General features: G+C 36.2%; 1 protein-coding gene across 2 annotated transcripts in view; it reads left to right on the forward strand.

The window, feature by feature from the left end:
* The window catches only part of STK3 (serine/threonine kinase 3), a 324,808-nt gene that overhangs the window by 127,192 nt on the left and 177,332 nt on the right, over positions 1 to 20,284 (forward strand). The window lies entirely within an intron of this gene.

Here is a 20,284-nt window from a genome sequence, read left to right on the forward strand (position 1 = left end):
TAATTAACAGTACTGCAAAATGTGCATCTCATCTTACCTATATGTCTAGAATCTTCATTGGGAACAAAATACTTAACTCTGTCTGAAAGACTCTCATAGAGTCTTATCAAGACCATAAACCTAAATGCAATATCTCCTATTTAAAAATTTCCTATAAGCTCATTTCTTAGAAGAAAACTTTTAGCAAGATAAAGTAAAAAAAAACATTTTTTACTTCTAAGTAAAATAATGTTAAATACTGTAATGAACTTTTAAAAACACTGGTTAACTTTTATATTGAGGCACTTGCTTCATCTCTTTTAAGAGTTAAAAAAGTGCTGTTTAATGGTAGAAGCCAAGTGCTTATATTCTTTTCAATACTAAAATAAAACAAAAGTTATTGGATTTTTTTGTGGAGAAAATGTCATTTATTTTCAACAATAAAGCTTAAATCACAATTATGTTTATGAGGAAAAATTAAGCTTTTCATAATGTTAATAATTACATAACTTTTATATGTTGTGAATTTAAACGTTTTTTGTGTTTAATTTTTAAAACTGTAGAGTCAAATCAAGGTAAAATCTTTCAGAAAAGACTATCAGAATTTATACTTGCTCTGTTTCCTTATTTTGACTTGCCTTTTATTATATATATTCATTCCATTTTTTAAATGATGCTGCATATTTAATGAAAGAAAGTTTTTTTAAAGGAAGTGTTGCCAATCAGTCTAAATTTGTTACAGTTAAAATTTGATGGTCTACAGACAATTTATAATCCTTTTCTTGTTGTAAAATATTGTCAAATTTATAGTAGTATCAGTTAGAAAGTTTATGGAAACATTGTTTAAGGTGGTTTAAAATAGAACTAAATCTTTAATTTGAATTTGATGGCACCTGTTTTCATTTTGTTCCCCCGGCAACACCACTGGTACCAAAATTGCCCATAGACCACCCTGGTTTTTGAGAAGAATGAAATCATTCTGAGTTTTTTTTTTATTTCATCCTTTTACTGACTAAATATTTAAACAGAGTTATAAAACATCTGTCAGAGTTTGTGAACTCACTTTGGAGTAAAAAAGTTTAGGACACAAAATTGGAAGTTTTGCATAAAAATTCCTGAGTAATTTTAGTTTGTCTTTCTTAGTTATGCTAAAATTTTTATTAGAATTAGAAAAGTAACTGACAGCAACAAGATAAAAAGGACTTAGAAAGTCATCTTGGAAAGCTATGCTTCCTTTCATTCGTTTACTAATAGTTGAGATTTTTTTTAAAAAGGCAGCATGATCTTTTTTTCTTGAAAGTTCTGAGGAGTCAAGGTATGTGAATTAAGGCTTACACTATTGAGATGCCTGTGGGAAAGAGGTAAAGCCAACAAAAATGTTACCTTTTCTATTAGGGTCTGCATTATTTTTTTTTTCCTGCTGTACTGTTGATTTATGTTTTTGGGACACCATGAAATGTCATTATTCTATCTGCTTTAGTTGTGGGTAATTGAGACTTACGTGCAGTAAAACAAGTGGCTGAAAATGATTGATTTTCCATGTCCAGAGACTAGAATTGAGTGACTTACAATATGCAAACTAAGCCAGCCATGTTAGATTAACATGTATTCTTTTGGCAATTTCCTTGATCAAGTGGGATTTAGTCCTGTTTTTTCCAAAGAAAAATTCATATGGGAAAATATTGGTTTACTTTGAAAGAACTGGATATATAGGCCAGAGAATCTTTGTTTTATTTAAATTTGCCTTGTGTTTTTTTTTTTTTTTTTTTAATATAGGTTCTATCTTGCCATGGAAGTATTTATAGTAGGCTGAATCCCTAAACCTGACTTGATTGGGTAGAGCTTTATATAGAACCAACAAAGACCCTAAATATTTGACATCTATTAAAAGCGATATTATGCTGTTCTGTTTTATTATAAGACTACTTTTTTCTTACAGTATATAAATAATTTAAAAATTTTTCTTAATGAGGAGCATGTGGCTGAATAAACACCCCTCTCCCCCAAGTTTTTTTGTATATATATACTTTGTATATACTTTATGTATATATTACTAGGCTAATATAGAAAATGTCCTTGGATGAATCGGAAGTTCTCAGTATGATTTTTTGACATTTTGCAAAACCATTGTGTTAGGGTAAGGAGATCGTTCTGGTTTAATAGAATGTTATTTGAATGAAGGGTAAGTTTTCTTCGTGTTTAAACCACTTATTAGGAGATATTTACTTTACATTTTCGATTCATTTAGAAGGGACTGGAAGAACTTGTGTTAATGTTCCCTATAAATCTTGATGGCTTATTTAAGCAACTAGTTCAATGAGATATAAGTCCGTGGTGGAGTTTAAAAAGTTTGGCTGCTTCATTGGGTAATAATGTGGTGAAATGGAAAGAAATGGCTTTGAAGTCGGATCTTTAGGTTTAGCTTTCCAGTCTCTCTAAACCACGTACTATCTCTGTGACATAAAAATCTTTAGCCTCAGTTTTATCATGTGTTGAAAAGCAAATGGAATATCTCTTAAGGTTGTCGTGTGAGTTAAATGAGAAACTAGAAAAAATTGTCTTGCGTAGTGTCTGACACACAGCAGGAAGTTAATGTTAGTTAGTGTACATTCATTCTTATACTCTTCATTCTTTCCATGAATTTGCTTTTTAGTGCTGAGTGCCCCAGCAAGGAAATAGAGTACATGTAATTACAAGAGTGTTGTGTTCTAGAGGGATTTAAGGTAGGACTTAGGATCCATGTTTCTAGGATTGTTTTTAAGTAAACTATTCACCTAAACACTTCTAAGAAAAATCCCCAAAACCAGAGATTGTTTTCTCTTATCTCTTAATCATTTATGCTTTCATTGAATTTGTTAGTCCTTTTCATCTCTTTTCAATCAATATGGAAAACATTCTTATGCATAGTAATATAAGGTACCCTTGAAGGGAGCACCTTATGAGGTGTCCATGTATGCACCCAAACCAAATAAAGTTACGCTAGAAGAAGTCCAGACCTGGTTCTGAAAAGGCAAGGGCAATCTGTGCTTAATATGTGGAATATATATTATCTGACCTTTTTATGGCAAGGGTATTATTAACTGATATTTATGAAATGTTTTATAAATATTTAAAATATAGCAGACAGTTCTACATAAATTGTTTTCTTTAGTCCTCACAATTAACCCTGTAAGATTGGATGGGTAGTATGATTGCCTTTGGACAGACAAAATAATAGAGACCCACACTGCGGTAGCATTGAATCAGTTCCATTGGAGTACAGGGTTGTAGTTAAGTGCGGGGTTTTTTTGTTTGTTTTGGTGTTTGTTGTGTTTTCATGGTATTTTGTTTGTGAAATGACTGAGGAGTGAATCTACAGCAGAATACTAGTGAAATCTTTCTTCAGTTAAATGGGAAGCAGCAGAAAGAAGTGGGAAAAGGTTTGGTGACTTATATTAATAAATGTAGATTGATCTAAGTGGTGTGCTCTCTTTTCCTTCGGAGACATTCTGTTGGTTAACTTTTGGGGAGTTGGGCATTTCATAATAATTATAAGACTGCTACTACCACCATCACCACCTAGAAATTTACTGAGTTTTTACTAGGTACTAGGCACTGTTCTATGTGGAATATATGAATTCTAGTCCTTGCAACAATCTTATGAGGCAGAGGTACAGTTGTTAGCTCTATTTTATATGTCAGAAAAAGCTGAATCTAAAGAAGTCAGTACTACGACTGTTAGACCTTTCTCTTACCTTAGAAATATACCCTATACATTATACATATATAGGTCTGCTGGAAATTTTAAAAGGTTTAGAAGGCTTTTTAACGCATTTGCAGGATATTGGTAATTGAGTGTTCCTAAGCTTTACTTTTCCATTTTAAAAAATTCAAGTTTTCAGTTTTTAATTCATAGCATTTAAAAAAAATCCCTCTAATATTGTTAATTTTTACCATAAGATAAAGCAAGTTTAATGTATCTCTGTTTTCTACATATGGAGTAAAGGTCTACATATGAATCATGGATCACGTTGTTTAATATACTGCGGGGTTACTTGGGAATTCTGGCTCACTATTTGAAATAAACTCTTTTTTTTTTTTTTTTTTGCGGTACGTGGGCCTCTCACTGTTGTGGCCTCTCCCATTGTGGAGCACAGGCTCCGGACGCGCAGGCCCAGCGGCCATGGCTCACGGGCCCAGCCGCTCCAAGGCACGTGGGATCTTCCCGGACCGGGGCACGAATCCGTGTCCCCTGCATCGGCAGGCAAACTTTCAACCACTGCGCCACCAGGGAAGCCCCATAAACTCATTTTTTGATTGTAAAACTTTTGATGAGAGTCTTCATATTTTCACTGGGTCCCATTTTCTTTTTTTTTTTTTTTGCGGTACGCGGGCCTCTCACTGTTGTGGCCTCTCCCGTTGCGGAGCACAGGCTCCGGACGCGCAGGCTCAGCAGCCATGGCTTACGGGCCCAGCCGCTCCGCGGCATGTGGGATCTTCCTGGACCGGGGCACGAACCCGTGTCCCCTGCATCGGCAGGCGGACTCTCAACCACTGCGCCACCAGGGAAGCCCAGGTCCCATTTTCTTGATGGAAGAAAATGTTTTAAAGATTGAGCTGTAAGGGGACTTCCCTAGTGGTGCAGTGTTTAAGACTCCACACTCCCAATGCAGGGGACCCGGGTTAGGATCCCTGGTCAGGGAACTATTTCCCACATGCATGCTGCAGCTTAGAGTTCGCATGCCACAACTAAGGAGCCGGCGAGCCACAACTAAGGAGCGCTCGAGCTGCAATTAAGGAGCCCGCCTGCCGCAACTAATACCCGGCTCAACCAAATAAATAAATAAAATATTTTAAAAAATAATAAAATAAAAACTCTTAAAAAATGAGCTATAAAAATTAAGAACTATATGTTATTGTTTACTTATTTCTACTGATTACAGAATTAGTAAAAATTAATGTTGGTATTTCAGTTTTATTAGTTTATTAGTTCAGTTACTTGGCTTGGTTATAGAAAGTAAAAATTGAATGGCTTTTGCATAGGTCGCTTAATGTACAACCTGCTTCATTCTTTGATGCATTTTTCAAACATTTATTAACCACCGACTCCATGCCAGCACAATGTGTATATGTAGGGATAAAAAGTAGGAGTAAGATAGCAGTCCTCTTACTTAAATAGCTTACAGTCTCTGAGAGAGATACATTGGGAAGCAAGTGTTTATAGTACATTTTGATAAGTACTGTGGTAAGTTATGTCTAGATAATGATAAAACTCAGTATTATTGATAGTTGGGGTGGGTGTATGTATAGGTTTTGAGGCTGGAAGTAAAGGAAGTCTTTGCTGGAGTAAAGATGAGGTTGTAGTACAAAGTAAGGTTTTTCTAATCAGAGAAAGTAGCATGTATAAAGGGAGACATAGAACTACATTCTCTAGGATCCTGAATAGTTCCCAAGGGCTATAGCATGTAGTGTGGTTATAGATCATTTTTATATGTGGTGGTGCTGATGCAGGAGAGAAAAGTAGTGGTCATGTCATGAAGCCTTGCATTCTGTCCTGGGAATTTTCATTTCTTTCCTCTGAAGATTATGGGGAGACATTGGAAAAATTAAAGCAGATTGATGGGATCTGATTCTTCTTTTGGTTACGTCACTAATGGCAGCAGTGTAGGAAATGGATTAGGATGGAGCACGACTGAAGTTAGGAAGACCCTTTAGGAAACTCCCAATAATCCAAGTGAGAAATGGTGACAGCCTGCATTAAGATATTAGCTGTGGTGATAGAGAGAAAGGGACAGGTTTAAGACATGGAGGTAAAATTAACGAGATAAGATTAGTGTTTCAAAACCACTTTGAGGGGTTCCCTGGTGGCTCAGTGGTTAAGAATCCACCCGTCAATGCAGGGGACGCGTGTTCGAACCCTGGTCCGGGAAGATCTCACATGCCACAGAGCAACTAAGCCCGTGTGCCACAACTTCTGAGCCTTTGCTCTAGAGCCCGTGAGCCACAACTACTGAAGCCCACACACCTATAGCCTGTGCTCCGCAACAAGAGAAGCCCGCGCACCGCAACGAAGAGTAGCCCCGACTCGCCGCAACTAGAGAAAAAGCCCACGTGCAGCAACGAAGACCCAACAAGCCAAAAATGAATAAATAAATAAATTTATTTAAAACAAAAAACACATTGAACCAAACTATCAGGTTATAAGTGTAATTGCATGTCTGTGACATGTATATAGTTCATCCACCACAAGCTGTTTTGAAGCATTTTTTCTTTTCTAATATGCTTCTGTTATATTTTCTGTATGTCTTCACTGTCTGTATTCCAGAAATAGAAAACCCATTTCTGGAAACAGGTCCGCTATTTAATCTTACTTCTTTTTTTTTTGGTCATAATTTAAATTCATGGTAGTAGTGCCATATAGAGTTACAAACAAAAGATAAATTTATACTGTTGTTCAGATTTCCCTATGTAGTTACCTTTACTGGTGCTCTTTATTTCATTGTGTGAATTCAAGTTACTGTCCAGTGTCCTTTATTTCGGCCTGAAGTTCTCCCTTTAATTTTTCTTGTAGGGTAGGCCTGCTGGCAGTGAGTTCTCTCAGTTTTCATCTGTCTGAGAATGTCTTAATTTCTTCTTCATTTTTGAGGAGGGAGGGGAAGTCCCATGTAGCAGTGGCTTCTTCAGTGATAATGGGAAGGAGAAACCTAATGTGGTGTCTTGGCCAGCCATTCCTGGATGGCAAGTTGGATGTTAGGGACTAATTATATTAGTGAAGGGCTTCAAGGCAAAAGGTCTTCCTTTGGAACCCTAACACTGGTGGGAGGAGAGGTGGATGAGTACGGCTGAGGGACTAGTTCTAAGGAATCAGCCTGGTAGTACTTCTCAGAACTGATACGCAGAGAGCTATTATATCACATGGATTGAGCATCAGATATTAAAACCTATGGCTTACATCATTCTCAGTGGTGAAAAACTGAAACCATTTCCTTTAAAATCAGGAATAAGACAAGGTTGTCCACTCTCACCACTGTTATTCAACATAGTTTTGGAAGTTTTAGCCACAGCAGTCAGGGAAGAAAAAGAAATAAAAGGAATCCAAATTGGAAAAGAAGAAGTAAAACTGTTACTGTTTGCAGGTGACATGATACTATACATAGAGAATCCTCAAGATGCTACTAGAAAAAATCAGTGAATTTGGTAGAGTAGCAGGATACAAAATTAATGCACAGAACTCTCTTGCATACCTATACACTAATGATGAAAAATCTGAAGGAGAAATTAAGGAAACAGTCCCATTTACTATTGCAACAAAAAGAATAAAATACCTAGGAATAAACCTACCTAAGGAGACAAAAGACCTGTATGCAGAAAACTATACGACACTGATGAAAGAAATTAAAGATGATACAAACAGATGGAGAGATATACCATGCTCTTGGATTGGAAGAATCAATATTGTGGAAATGAATATACTACCCAAAGCAATCTACAGATTCAATGCAATCCCTATGAAACTACCAATGGCATTTTTTCACAGAACTAGAACAAAAAATTTTACAGTTTATATGGAGACACAAAAGACCCCGAATAGCCAAAGCAGTCTTGAAAAAGAAAAACCGAGCTGGAGGAATCAGGCTCCCTGACTTCAGACTATACTACAAAGCTACAGTAATCAAGACAGTATGGTACTGGCACAAAAACAGAAATATAGATCAACGGAACAGGGTAGAAAGCCCAGAGATAAACCCACGCACCTGTGGTCAACTAATCTATGACAAAGGAGGCAAGGATATACAACGGAGAAAAGACAGTCTGTTCAGTAAGTGGTGCTGGGAAAACTGGACAGCTACATGTAAAAGAATGAAATTAGAACAGTCCCTAACGCCATACACAAAAATAAACTCAAAATGGATTAAAGACCTAAATTTAAGGCCATACACTATAAAACTCTTAGAGGAAAACATAGGCAGAACACTCCATGACGTAAATCACAGCAAGATCCTTTTTGACCCACCTCCTAGAGAAATGGAAATAAAAACAAAAATAAACAAATGGGACCTAATGAAACTTTAAAAGTTTTTGCACAACAAAGGAAACGATAAGACGAAAAGACAGCCCTCATAATGGGAGAAAATATTTGCAAACGAAGCAACTGACAAAGGAGTAATCTCCAAAATATACAAGCAGCACATGCAGCTCAATATCAAAAAAAAAAACAGCCCAATCCAAAAATGGGCAGAAGACCTAAATAGACATTTCTCCCAAGAAGATATACAGATTGCCAACAAACACATGAAAGAATGCTCAACATCATTAATCATTAGAGAAATGCAAATCAAAACTACAATGAGGTATCACCTCACACCAGTCAGAATGGACATCATCAAAATTCTACAAACAATAAATGCTGGAGAGGGTGTGGAGAAAAGGGAACCCTCTTGCACTGTTGGTGGGAATGTAAATTGATACAGCCACTATGGAGGACAGTATGGAGGTTCGTTAAAAAACTAAAAATAGAACTATCATATGACCCGGCAATCCTACCACTGGGCATATACCTTGAGAAAATCATAATTCAAAAAGGAGCATGTACCACAGTGTTGATTGCAGCACTATTTACAGTAGCCAGGACATGGAAGCAACCTAAGTGTCCATCGACAGATGAATAGATGAAGAAAGTGTGGCACATATATACAATGGAATATTACTCAGCCATAGAAAGAAACAAAATTGAGTTATTTGTAGTGAGGTGGATGGACCTAGAGTCTGTCATACAGAGTGAAGTAAGTCAGAAAGAGAAAAACAAATACCGTATGCCAGCACATATATATGGAATCCAAAAAAAAAAAAAATGTTCTTACAAACCTAGGGGCAGGACAGGAATAAAGATGCAGACGTAGAGAATGGACTTGAGGATATGGAGAAGAGGAAGGGTAAGCTGGCACGAAAGAGAGTAGCCTTGTCATATGTACACTACCAAATGTAAAATAGGTAGCTAGTGGGAAGCAGCTGCATAGCACAGGGAGATCAGCTCTGTGCTTTGTGACCACCTAGAGGGGTGGGATAGGGAGGGTGGGAGGGAGATGCAAAAGGGAGGGGATGTGGGGATATATGTATACATATAGCTGATTCACTTTGTTACACAGCAGAAACTAACACAACATTATAAAGCAATTATACTCCAGTACAGATGTTAAAAAAAAAAACACAAATACCTATGGCTTTCTTAAAGTTGTAACACATAACAAGTGTGTTTTACCTGCAAGATTTCTTTGCCTGTGAGAAAGCTTTCGGTACAAATTTTTAATTTTTCACTCTTCACTGGTAAAAAACATAACATAAATTTTACAATCTTAAAAAGCTCAGCAGTGTTAAATATATTCGTTTTGTTGTGCAGCAGATCTCCAGAATTTTTTTTATCTTGCAAACCTGAAACTCTATACCTGTTTAAACAGCTATCCATTTCACCCCTGACCCCAGTCCCTAGTAACCACTATTCTACTTTCTGTTTTTATGGTTTTGACTACTTTGGGGATACCTCATATAAGTGGAAACATTGAGTATTTGTCTTTTTGTGACTGGCTTATTTCACTTAACATGCTCTCCTCAAAGTTCATCCATATTGTAGCTTATACCAGGATTTCCTTTCATTTTATGGCTAATATTCCATTGTTGTATATATCACATTTTTATCCATCCTCTTCATTTATTTTCTTTTTTCCATTTTTTTCATCTATTTAAAAATTTAAGTATAGATTATCTTTCCTGTTCACCCACTAAGTTTCTTTATCTCTAGGTTTTAACTTATTAAGGGACATAAACCATTTGTCTGACTTGTTCTTTGCAAGTCATATTAGTGGTTATTTTTTCCACCTATTTTGCTGCTATATTGCTGTTTTATGTATTGCTATATTAATTGCACAGTTAGAGATCTTTGAATTATTTTATTAGTTTCCTTAGATATTTAAGTTATTGAAAGTTTTAAAAGAAACTGGGACTTTACCAGTTAAATAATTATCTCCATAATGAGGCTTACAAATTCTTTTCCAATAGCATACAAACTCTGCACTGTACAGGTTTAAATTATAGCCCCTAACACTGCCTCAAGGCTTGTGACATTATAACTTTTCAACCAAGCAATGCTTAATTTGTTATGAAAGTGAAAGAAAAGTTAACTAATTCCATCAAAATTGTGCTGCTGACATCTGTTTCTGATAAAAATTTTAGTAATATGATAAGAATTAAAAGCATTGTGTGATTACTGGTTTCTGATTCCCACAATAGTAAACTGTCAATGACTTGTCTTTCTTTCGTGAATCATTTATATACATGAGGTGTTATTAAGTCCAAATGGAAAAGAAATGTGGTGCTGAGGGACACTAAAGCAATAATTGAGTTTCTTTCTGAAACTCATCTTCTTAGAGTATGTGTTAAAATTTGTTAAATAAATTATATTTTGCTCCTTGAAGTTTGCAAAATAATTTAAAATTATATGAAAGAATTTTTAATATATATTATATTTAGGGCGTAATTTTTTCTAAAGCCACATAATATTTTAACATACACAGGTCATTGTTTTAAATCGGTTTTTCACTCTATAACTTATGATGAATTGTTTAAATTTTCCTTAAATTACTAGTATTAGAGGAAGAGATATGGCTTTTGAGGTCAAAATTTATTTGGAGGTAATGAAGGTATATATAAATGATCTTGAAACCAAACTCTGGTGGTAAGAAAGAAGAAAGCAATTTTTCAAAAGAAGATGCTGGATTAAGGTAATGGAAAGAAGAAGAGAGGGCAGAATCAGAAAGAAAGAGTCAAATAGAGAGGGAGGAAAGGGAGGAGAGAAGAAGAGAGGGCAGAATCAGAAAGAAAGAGTCAAATAGAGAGGGAGGAAAGAAGGGTGACTAGGTAAGAAAGGGTGAAGTTAGTTTTTATTAAGAAAAGGAGAAGAGAATGAGGCCTACAGGGAGTTAGGGTTTTTTAACTTCTTACATAGCTGAGGTAGTTGCCTTTGATCTCTCAGAACCTGGAATAGGGTTGTTTGATCAGGTATTTTAGTATTACTTGAAATTGCTGTTGTTGCTGAGCAACTTTGTCACTGGTGCATCTACTAGGGTTATCACAAAAATAACCCTGGAGATGCTAATCTCAGCAACACATGCTTTTCAGTTAAGTCTCTAGGCCAGTTGGCTTGACTTGTATCAAGCATATTTGGTTCAGTAGCCCGTTTTCTTTCCACTGCACAATCCAGCTTTGGTAGGGAAGCACTGTTCTTGATTTACTGTATGTCCTACAACTTTGCTGAACTCATGTATTACCTGAAGTAAATTAATGTTCTGGGATATGTAATAGTCTGTGATCATGCCTTCTGTACAAATTCATATTTTTATTTCTTCCCCTTTTTTCCTATTGTGACTTTAGGTAAGATACTAATTCTCTTAAACTTCACCTTTGTCGTGTACAAAATGAACATTATGGACTATTTGAATCACAGGCTTGGAAGAATTATATGAGAGATTTTGTGGAAGGGATCCAGTAAGATGTAGCAGAGGGGTATTATACAGACATCCTAGTCTTATTTCCATTTTAATTGCAAATGTTTCTGTTTTTCTTTTTTGTATCATTCTAGTGTTTAGTTTCAGAAAGAAGTCTTTTAAAATCACATTAACATACTCTCAAATGCCTGTTTTTTCAGCAGTTTAATTCTGAGTACTTTATCTGATCAATTCTTGAATAATGGGATGATATAACATTTTAATTAAAACATTTTTCTATAGAAGTGAGGAATTATTGTTTCAGTGACATACTCTATGATTGAATCTAAGGATATAATACAACTTTTATCTTAATAATAACTCCCTCATAGAGTTGTTTGGTATTATATGAGTTAATGTATGTTCAGTACTTGGCACAGTACCTGGCACTTAGGAAGCACTGTATATAGGTTAACTACTGTCACTGTCTTCACCATTATCATTGTCCTCATTGTTGCCATCATCAGAGCAGTCTTTCCCGACTACTGTATATACGTACATATAGTAGCACTTCTATTCCAACATCATTCTCCTTTCCCTGCCTTACCTTTTTTTCTTAGCTCTTACTAACTAGTTTATATTTTATTTATTTATTCATTTATGTGCTTATCATCTGTCTCCCTCAACTTCAGTATACATTCTTTACAGGCAAAGATTATTTTCTTCATGATTTATCTCCAGTACCTAGAACAGGGTACGTTACATAGTGTAAATATTTGATAAATGGATGAATGAGTAAATGACTGAACCAATGTTCCATTTACCTCTCAGAGTGAAAGATATTTCAGAGATTCACAGAATATATCTCTAATTCACCCCATTTGAGGAAAATATTTGAACAGATTCTGTCAAACAGCAAATGAATCAGAATGGAGGCCTCAAAAGAAGATTATGAAGAGAAGAGGAAACAGTTAAAAGCAGTGAACCTTTCAGTATATATTACCAAATCCAAATGACTAATGATAGGGTGACAAAGTATGCTAAACAAGAATTCTTTTTCTTCTTTTTTTTTTTTTTTTTTTTTGCGGTACGCGGGCCTCTCACTGTTGTGGCCTCTCCTGCTACGGAGCACAGGCTCCGGACGCGCAGGCTCAGCGGTCATGGCTCACGGGCCCAGCCGCTCCGCGGCACGTGGGATCTTCCGGACCGGGGCACGAACCCGTGTCCCCTGCATTGGCAGGCGGACTCGCAACCACTGCGCCACCAGGGAAGCCCTAAACAAGAATTCTTGAAATGCGAAGGACATTCTAATAGCCTTTAACCAAAAATAATTAACTCTAAATGAATTAAAAGAACAGTGTAGAACTTCCCTGGTGGCACAGTGGTTAAGAATCCGCCTGCCAGTGCAGGGGACACGGGTTCGATCCCTGGTCCGGGAAGATCCCACATGCAGCGGACCAGCTAAGCCTGTGCGCCACAACTACTGAGCCTGCGCTCTAGAGCCCGCGAGCCTCAACTACTGAAGCCCGCGCGCCTAGAGCCTGTGCTCTGCAACAAGAGAAACCACCACAATGAGAAGCCCGCGCACGGCAACGAAGAGTAGCTCCTGCTCGCCCGCAACTAGAGAAAGCCTGTGCGCAGCAGCAGCAAAGACCCAATGAAGCCATCCATAAATAAATAGATAGATAGATAGATAAAATAAAAGAACAATGTATATAGGGTTCATCAAATTGAAGGAAGAAACTCATGCTGAAAAAATATTTGCTAAAACTCAACAGCTTTTCCTTTTCCATTAAAGTACATAAATGTAATAAAGTATATAAAAAACAGAAAAAACACATTATTTTAAACTTGGTGAAATTCTTTATCTACTAATAACAGGTGTGCCCTCTATTATCGTTATCATTCATTGTTTTGTTTTATATGTTCCAGCATGTTCTATAAGATAAAATGATGGAATAATCAGTATAATATTAGAAAAGAGGAAAAATGTATTTTATTTTATTGGTATGATTGATTGTATAGCTGGAAAACCTGAAACATATCAGTAAAAGATTACTAGGATTAATACATGAAATTAGTAAACGAATATATATAAGATCAAATACACAGGAATCAGTAGCCTTTCTTGATGCTGAAAATTTATTTTAAAAAATTGAAAAAATAATTCAAAGTAGTTTTAAAAACTAGAAAATAACTTAGGAATGAGTTTAATAAGAGGAGTACAGGTCTGTATTAAGAAAGCTATAAAATCGCATTGAAAGATGTTATATTAGAACTGGAATAAAGGAAAATGTATGTTGGCTTTATAAAATACATTTCTAATTCTTATGATAGTGTTGTCATCTAAGGACTGTGTCACAATTCCTTTTTACCCAAAGTCCATTAAAAAAAATTATTGTACTTCTGATCAAAATTCCGTCAGAGTTTATGTTGGAATTGGATAAAATGTTCATGTTTGTTGACTTAGAAAATTTAAAAAAAGTAAGGAGTAAATAGCTATGCCAGATATGAAAATATACTCTAGAGCCACTATAATAAAAATAGAATGCACTGATATATATTTATGAATACAAAGGTTAGAAATAGATTCTAGTATAAATGGGAATTTAATTGGTAAAGGTGAAAATTTTAATTCAGTGGGAAAATGATAATCATATTGTCAAGACAGCACATATATCCAAAAATAAAAAGGAGAATCTTTGGTCTCTTATAATACCCAAATAAATTCTATATGAACTAAAGGCTTAAGTGAAAAAATAAAAATTCTGCATTATGTGTATGATTTAGAAGTTGGAGAGAAATTTCTAATCAGGTCTGGAAAACCAGAAGGTATGAAAGAAAAGATAAGTCTAATCATGTAATAAGTAGAAATTTTGTATGGAATTCAACTAAGTGAACAAACAATAGGTTGGGAAAAATATTTATACCTCCAATAACAGTTAAGTAGCTGATATTTAAGATATAATAACAAAATACAATAATAATAACAAAAAGACAATCCAGTGTAGAAAAAAAAAAAAAACTAGACAGGAGATATGAATAGATAACTCACAGAAGAGCAAATCCACATAGCCAAAAAACCCATGATCTAAAGTAGTATGGGAAATGCAAATTAAAGTAACAATGAGATAATCATTTTATATCTGAAGTTAAAAAGAGTTATGACACTCGGTGCTTTTGGAAAATTAGAAAAAGGGCATTGGTAGTAGAAATGTGAAGTTTACAGCTTAAAAACAGAAAAGCAATTAGGCAGTTTCACTCCTGAGAATCTATCTCAGAGAAATAAAAGTCCAAATATGTGAAGATATATGTACTTTTTAATGTAAAGATCTCTTTGCAGTATTGTCAGTAGTGGTAAAAAACTGGGAACAAAGCAGGAAAAGCTGAATACATTGCATATGTTTCAGCCAAGTACCATTACGCAGCCATTAAAAAGAATGGAATTGGATGTATTCCACTGCCTGCTATGAAATGAGAAAAATAAGATGCAGAGAAGTGTATGCTGGGACAATCCTGTCCCCCAAGAAACAAAATAAGATTCTCAAACTTCTGCATATGTTTGTATATGATTATTTGAGAATGGAGAACAAGGTATGGGGCAGTATACCTGGAGTTATGGGGTAGGGGAAAGATGGTGAATGGGAAAATGGGGGTGGGGGAGACTCAGTAGTTACAGGCTCATCTTTGAACAAGGGCTCAATTAGAACACTAACAGTACAGTAATAAAAGAGCTTGAGGTAAAAAAGGAGACCTCCTGATTTATGGGACACAAATGAAAGGTATAGAATTGTAACATACCGTTTCTACGTATGTTAACCATGGTGTATTAAGGGTTATTAACAATTTGTCGGGGAGGAGGCATTAAAAAAGGATATCAGTGTATATTATATATTCATTTTGAAGGTGCTATGGGGGTGAACCCACACATATACCTGGGGAACCATTCCAAGCAGAAGGAATAGCCAGTGGAAAGCCATTGTGTGTTTGGGAAAAGCAAGGAGGCCACTGAGGCTGGATAAGAATGATGGTGGGAGAGAGAAGCAGGAGATAAGATCAGAGAGGTAAGAGAAGTAAGTACAGGAGGTGATGGTGGTGGTAGATTAGATCAGGAGTAGTGAGTTAATAGATATTTTTAGACCCTTGTAAGGCACTGAGCAACAAAGTGGTAAGATCTGATTTACATTTCAAAAGGATTACTCTGGTCTTATTGAGAACAGACTGTGGTAAGGGATGGGCAAAGATAGAAGCAAAGAGACCAGTTGGGAGGCTATTGTAATAATCCAGGTGAGAGATGATGGTGGCACATATAGGCTGGTAGCACTAGCGGTGATGACACCTGGTCAGATTTTGGCTATATTTTGAAAACAGTACCAACAGAATTCCCTGACAGATTGGATGTGGGGTATAAAAGAAAAAGGAATTAAATTAGCTGGTGGGAACTATCATAAAACAAAATAGAAAAAAGGGAGGGAAAGAGTGAGAGAGCGGAGGGAGGAAGAGAGGGGGATGAGAACCTTAAGAAGCAGCAGGAACTAAACACAAAGATTATCTTTGCTTTTAGTCTGTAGCCAAGTGTGTGTGTTTGTGTATGTTAGGGCTGGGATCTTCTGTACCAATTAAATCACACTACAGCCTGCTGTTCTCTCTCTCTCTCTCTCTCTCTTTTTTTTTTTTTTGTGTATGACTAACCCTTAATGGGCACATAATTGTATTGAGTTGTTACAGGAAATATTAAAATAATAGAAAAAGAAAAATGGGTGTTTTTGGGGAATTAGGTCAAGTACAGATTGAAGCCTGCATATAAAGTGAAGTCAAAAAGGGAATGAGATAACAGGAATTCTTGTCTCGAAAGGGTAAGATGAAGGGAAGGAGTTAACACTGAGAATGAAAGAGGAGAGAGTCTTCTTCCACTTGGGGTATAGGACCTTGAAATAGGAATCTGAATTTTAAGACACAAGAACATCATTCATTTCTTCAACAAAATTGGGATAAAAAAAACAACTTAGGGCTTCCCTGGTGGCGCAGTGGTTGAGAGTCCGCCTGCCGATGCGGGGGACACGGGTTTGTGCCCTGGTCTGGGAAGGTCCCACATGCAGCGGAGCGGCTGGGCCCATGAGCCATGGCCGCTGGGCCTGCGCGTCCGGAGCCTGTGCTCCGCAACGGGAGAGGCCACAGCAGTGAGAGGCCCGCGTACCGCAAAAAACAACAACAACAAAAAAAAAACAACAACTTAGTACTAAATGATAACTGTTGGACAATGATAAAGGTAAGCGGGGGGACGTTGTTGTTGATGGAGGTGAAAATATTGCTGAAATTATATGGAATTCCTAACATATTCCAGGTGCTTCTGGGCAGTATATGGGAATTTAAGGGAAAAGAGAAATTTTTCCAATTTACCTTCTGGGAAAACTCCAAGGGTTAGTTCTGTGAATTTTCTGTTAATGAAATGTCATAAGCTGACATTTAAATTTTGGGAGACAGCACCAGTTGGGAAAACAAGAAAGCCCGTCCTTCCTTTTAGTATTCTGGTGCAGTACTTGCTGGAGCAAGCTATTTGCCAGGTAACTTGTGTGATCCATAGAAAGAAACTGGAGCTAAAAAGATGAGTCTGCTTTCCTTGTTTTAGGTATCTATCAGGATCACTTCTATTCAAAATCAAAAGTTGTGTTCTGTGTAGCTTAATATTCTTTAATTTCTACTGATTACTGTCAGCAATATTGACTATGTCTAGGTCTGTCTCATCAAAGAATAAATAATTCAGGAATAAACTTACTTTGGCTTTTATTAGCCTTCATTTAGTACCTCTGTTTCTAGGCTGAACTAGATAGTTGAGTATTCTTTAGGAATTGGCAGCCCCATTTTCTTATTAGAAAATGATAGGTGCGTGGTTTTGTAATAAACATTTCTGATATTTCAGATTGAGTGGAAGAAGGCTCTAGAAGGTACTGCATGTTAGGAATGGGGGATGAAGTAGGAAGGAGAGAGAATGAACAGGATTAACTCTAGGTAATTTTTGACATTTTTCGAACTGACCTGTTGGCTCCTTTCCTCCCCTTGTTTGACGTGGGGAAGGGGTTGATGTGGTAGAGTTGAGATTTCACAGATACGTGGGGAAAGGAGAGGGGGCTAGTGGCATGATTAGATTTTACACAGTGTGGTGGAATGCTGTTCTTTCATTTTACTGTTAAGGCTTTTAGCTTTCAGAGTTGAGACCAGGCAAAGTCAGGTGATGGCAGGGACTGCGGCTTTCAGTGCTGTTGTCCTAGTGCTGGAGTTGACATGTTACTCAAAAGGGATTGCAGTTCACTACTGGAAGATTTTAAGCAGACTAGGAACTAGAGATTTATAGAACAGACAAGGCAGTGGGAGCCAGGCTGGTGAGGAGGTACAGAAAGAAATCATTCTGAGGAAAGTAAGTTATTGTGTTCACTGCAAAAAACAACTGAAATCACAAGTGCCTGTTGGGTTTCAAGGGGACCTTGCCTCTGAAGTGGAACAGAGCCTTGCAGCCACACTTCTTACCAAAAATAGTTTCTTGACTTTTTCTTTAACAATTGTCACTAGAAGAAGTAAGGAAAGGCAGATAGCCAAGAGGTGGTTCATCACATTTGGAGAGTGATAACATTGAAGTGTGTTTAGTAATAACACTCTGAGTTTAGACTGCTGTCCAGCTGACAGACTTCTTATTTTTCATGTACTGTACCATCTACCTTTGTTGTAGCGTTGATTCCTAGGAGTTTAGGGTAGATTTAAACTTTGTTGGAGAAGTACAGTTTTCTTTTTCTTAAATTTGACATTGATAAGCAGTGAGACTGATTTTTTTTTCAGAAATATCTATCTTTATGTGATGTTCATTGATATATTTAGTCAGTCAATATTTACTGAATATCAACCCTTTATTTAAGCACTGGTAATTCAAAGATGAATGAATCTGACACATTGTCTGTCTTGAAGTAGCTCACAGTTTATGAGCATGACATTATGTGGGTACTTGCAAATATTCATTTGAATTTTTCTAATTAGGTTCATTTACCTTTGTTTAATATATAATTTAGTGTTTAGCAGGAAAATGCTTCTAATGTACTATATATGTATCATTTAGCCTTTAGCAGCTTTATGAACACACTTATTTACTTCATAGTATCTGAAATATACAATTATTTCTTGGCCCCTTACATGTCACTTTAAGCTGAAAGTCTAGGTTTGACATGTTTTTGTTTATTCTAAAAATGTTTGGAACCTACTACCAACATCTTACTTCCAGAGTCCCTGCACCTTTAAAGGACTCTTTAATGAGCAAGAGAATGGCCACCCTGCTAAGACATCAGTGGTGATTTTTGATTAGAAGTTGATACTTAAATCTCTGCATCTGGTTCTTTTGTTTAAATGAGACTGGTTCAGCAGAGCAAAACAAAAATTGAAATGTTTTATATAATCTCAGTACCTGTAATTGTCCATAAACAATCAATTCTAGTTTTATGAATTCCCAAATCTTTGGTACACCAAAGATTGTACTAATAACTGTTGTAATTGGTCTTTGTGGCTATGTGTTTAAATGTTGGAAATGGGACTTTAATATGAACATGCAGTAAGCCTTAACCACAGAGGCACACACAGGTCCCAATATAATATAGAGCAGGAAAGAGACACATGTAAACAGACATATTCCTCATCTTAATATGTGGAGCCATACTTCCATAGAATTGCATTCAGTGTTTATAAAGAGAGAGCTGGCAATGAAAAACTGCTGTTCCTATGGTTTTACTGTGTATTTTGATCTCTAGGTTATTTACTTTTTCCAAATGTGTAGGAATGGTATTAAAAGATGCTGGTATCAGTTAATTATTTAATTGAATAATAAAGAGTTGTATAATGGGGGGATGTCACATGCCTTCATTTACCTTAGGAGAAGAAGGTTATTGTTGAGAAAAAAATGATTTTAAAATAATAAATAGTTTTGGATAAGAGATTCTTCGTTAAACATAAAAGCCATGGATAGTTTAAAGCTTAAGTATGATGTGGCACTGTAATTTCTGTTGCATTGGGACACTTTATTCATAAGAATTTCTTCAGTAAAGTATTTCGTCACTAAATGTCTCTATACAACACAAGGAGTACAATTTTCTCAGAAGCTTTTCTAATGAAAACTTATAATTTAGAAATATTAAACAAATACATTCAGTATGATGAATGATGATACCCATTTAATATGAAGAATGCCATAAAGCATCAAATAAAATATTAATTTTAGTTCTTAATCTATTTTCTCTTTCAAAATATTATGTATTTATTAATAACAGTTTATAGAAATGAGAAATAATAGATGTGTCTGTACAAGTTTAAGTTCATTTGAACTTTGAGTTTTAAAATCAAAATTGTTGATTTCTTTTATGTTAAACTTCTGAGAAGTAGTGAAAAGGTTGTTGACCAGAGTAAGGAGATAAATATTTTATAAGATGGGGAGGTTCAATATATACCAAATAGTATAGAACTATACTTTTGAAGAAGCCTTAATTGAATTCTTTAGCAGTGATAAAATCTATGAGGCGTTTGAGGTAATACAGTTATTACAGATATCTTAAGATATGCTTGGGGCTTCCCTGGTGGTGCGGTGGTTGAGAGTCCGCCTGCCGATGCAGGACATGAGGGTTCGTGCCCCGGTCCGGGAAGATCCCACGTGCCGCGGAGCGGTTTGGCCTGCGGGCCATGGCCGCTGGGCCTGCGCGTCCCGAGCCTGTGCTCCGCAGCGGAAGAAGCCACAACAGTGAGAGGCCCGCGTACCGCAAAAAAAAAAAAAAAAAAAAAAGATATGCTTAATTTTTCTTTAATTGTGCTTTTTGAAATAA

Source organism: Delphinapterus leucas, chromosome 17 (genome assembly GCF_059928025.1).
Source record: "Delphinapterus leucas isolate spDelLeu-1000000601 "Yukka" chromosome 17, BTC_Dleu_Yukka2, whole genome shotgun sequence".
Lineage (NCBI taxonomy): Eukaryota > Metazoa > Chordata > Mammalia > Artiodactyla > Monodontidae > Delphinapterus > Delphinapterus leucas.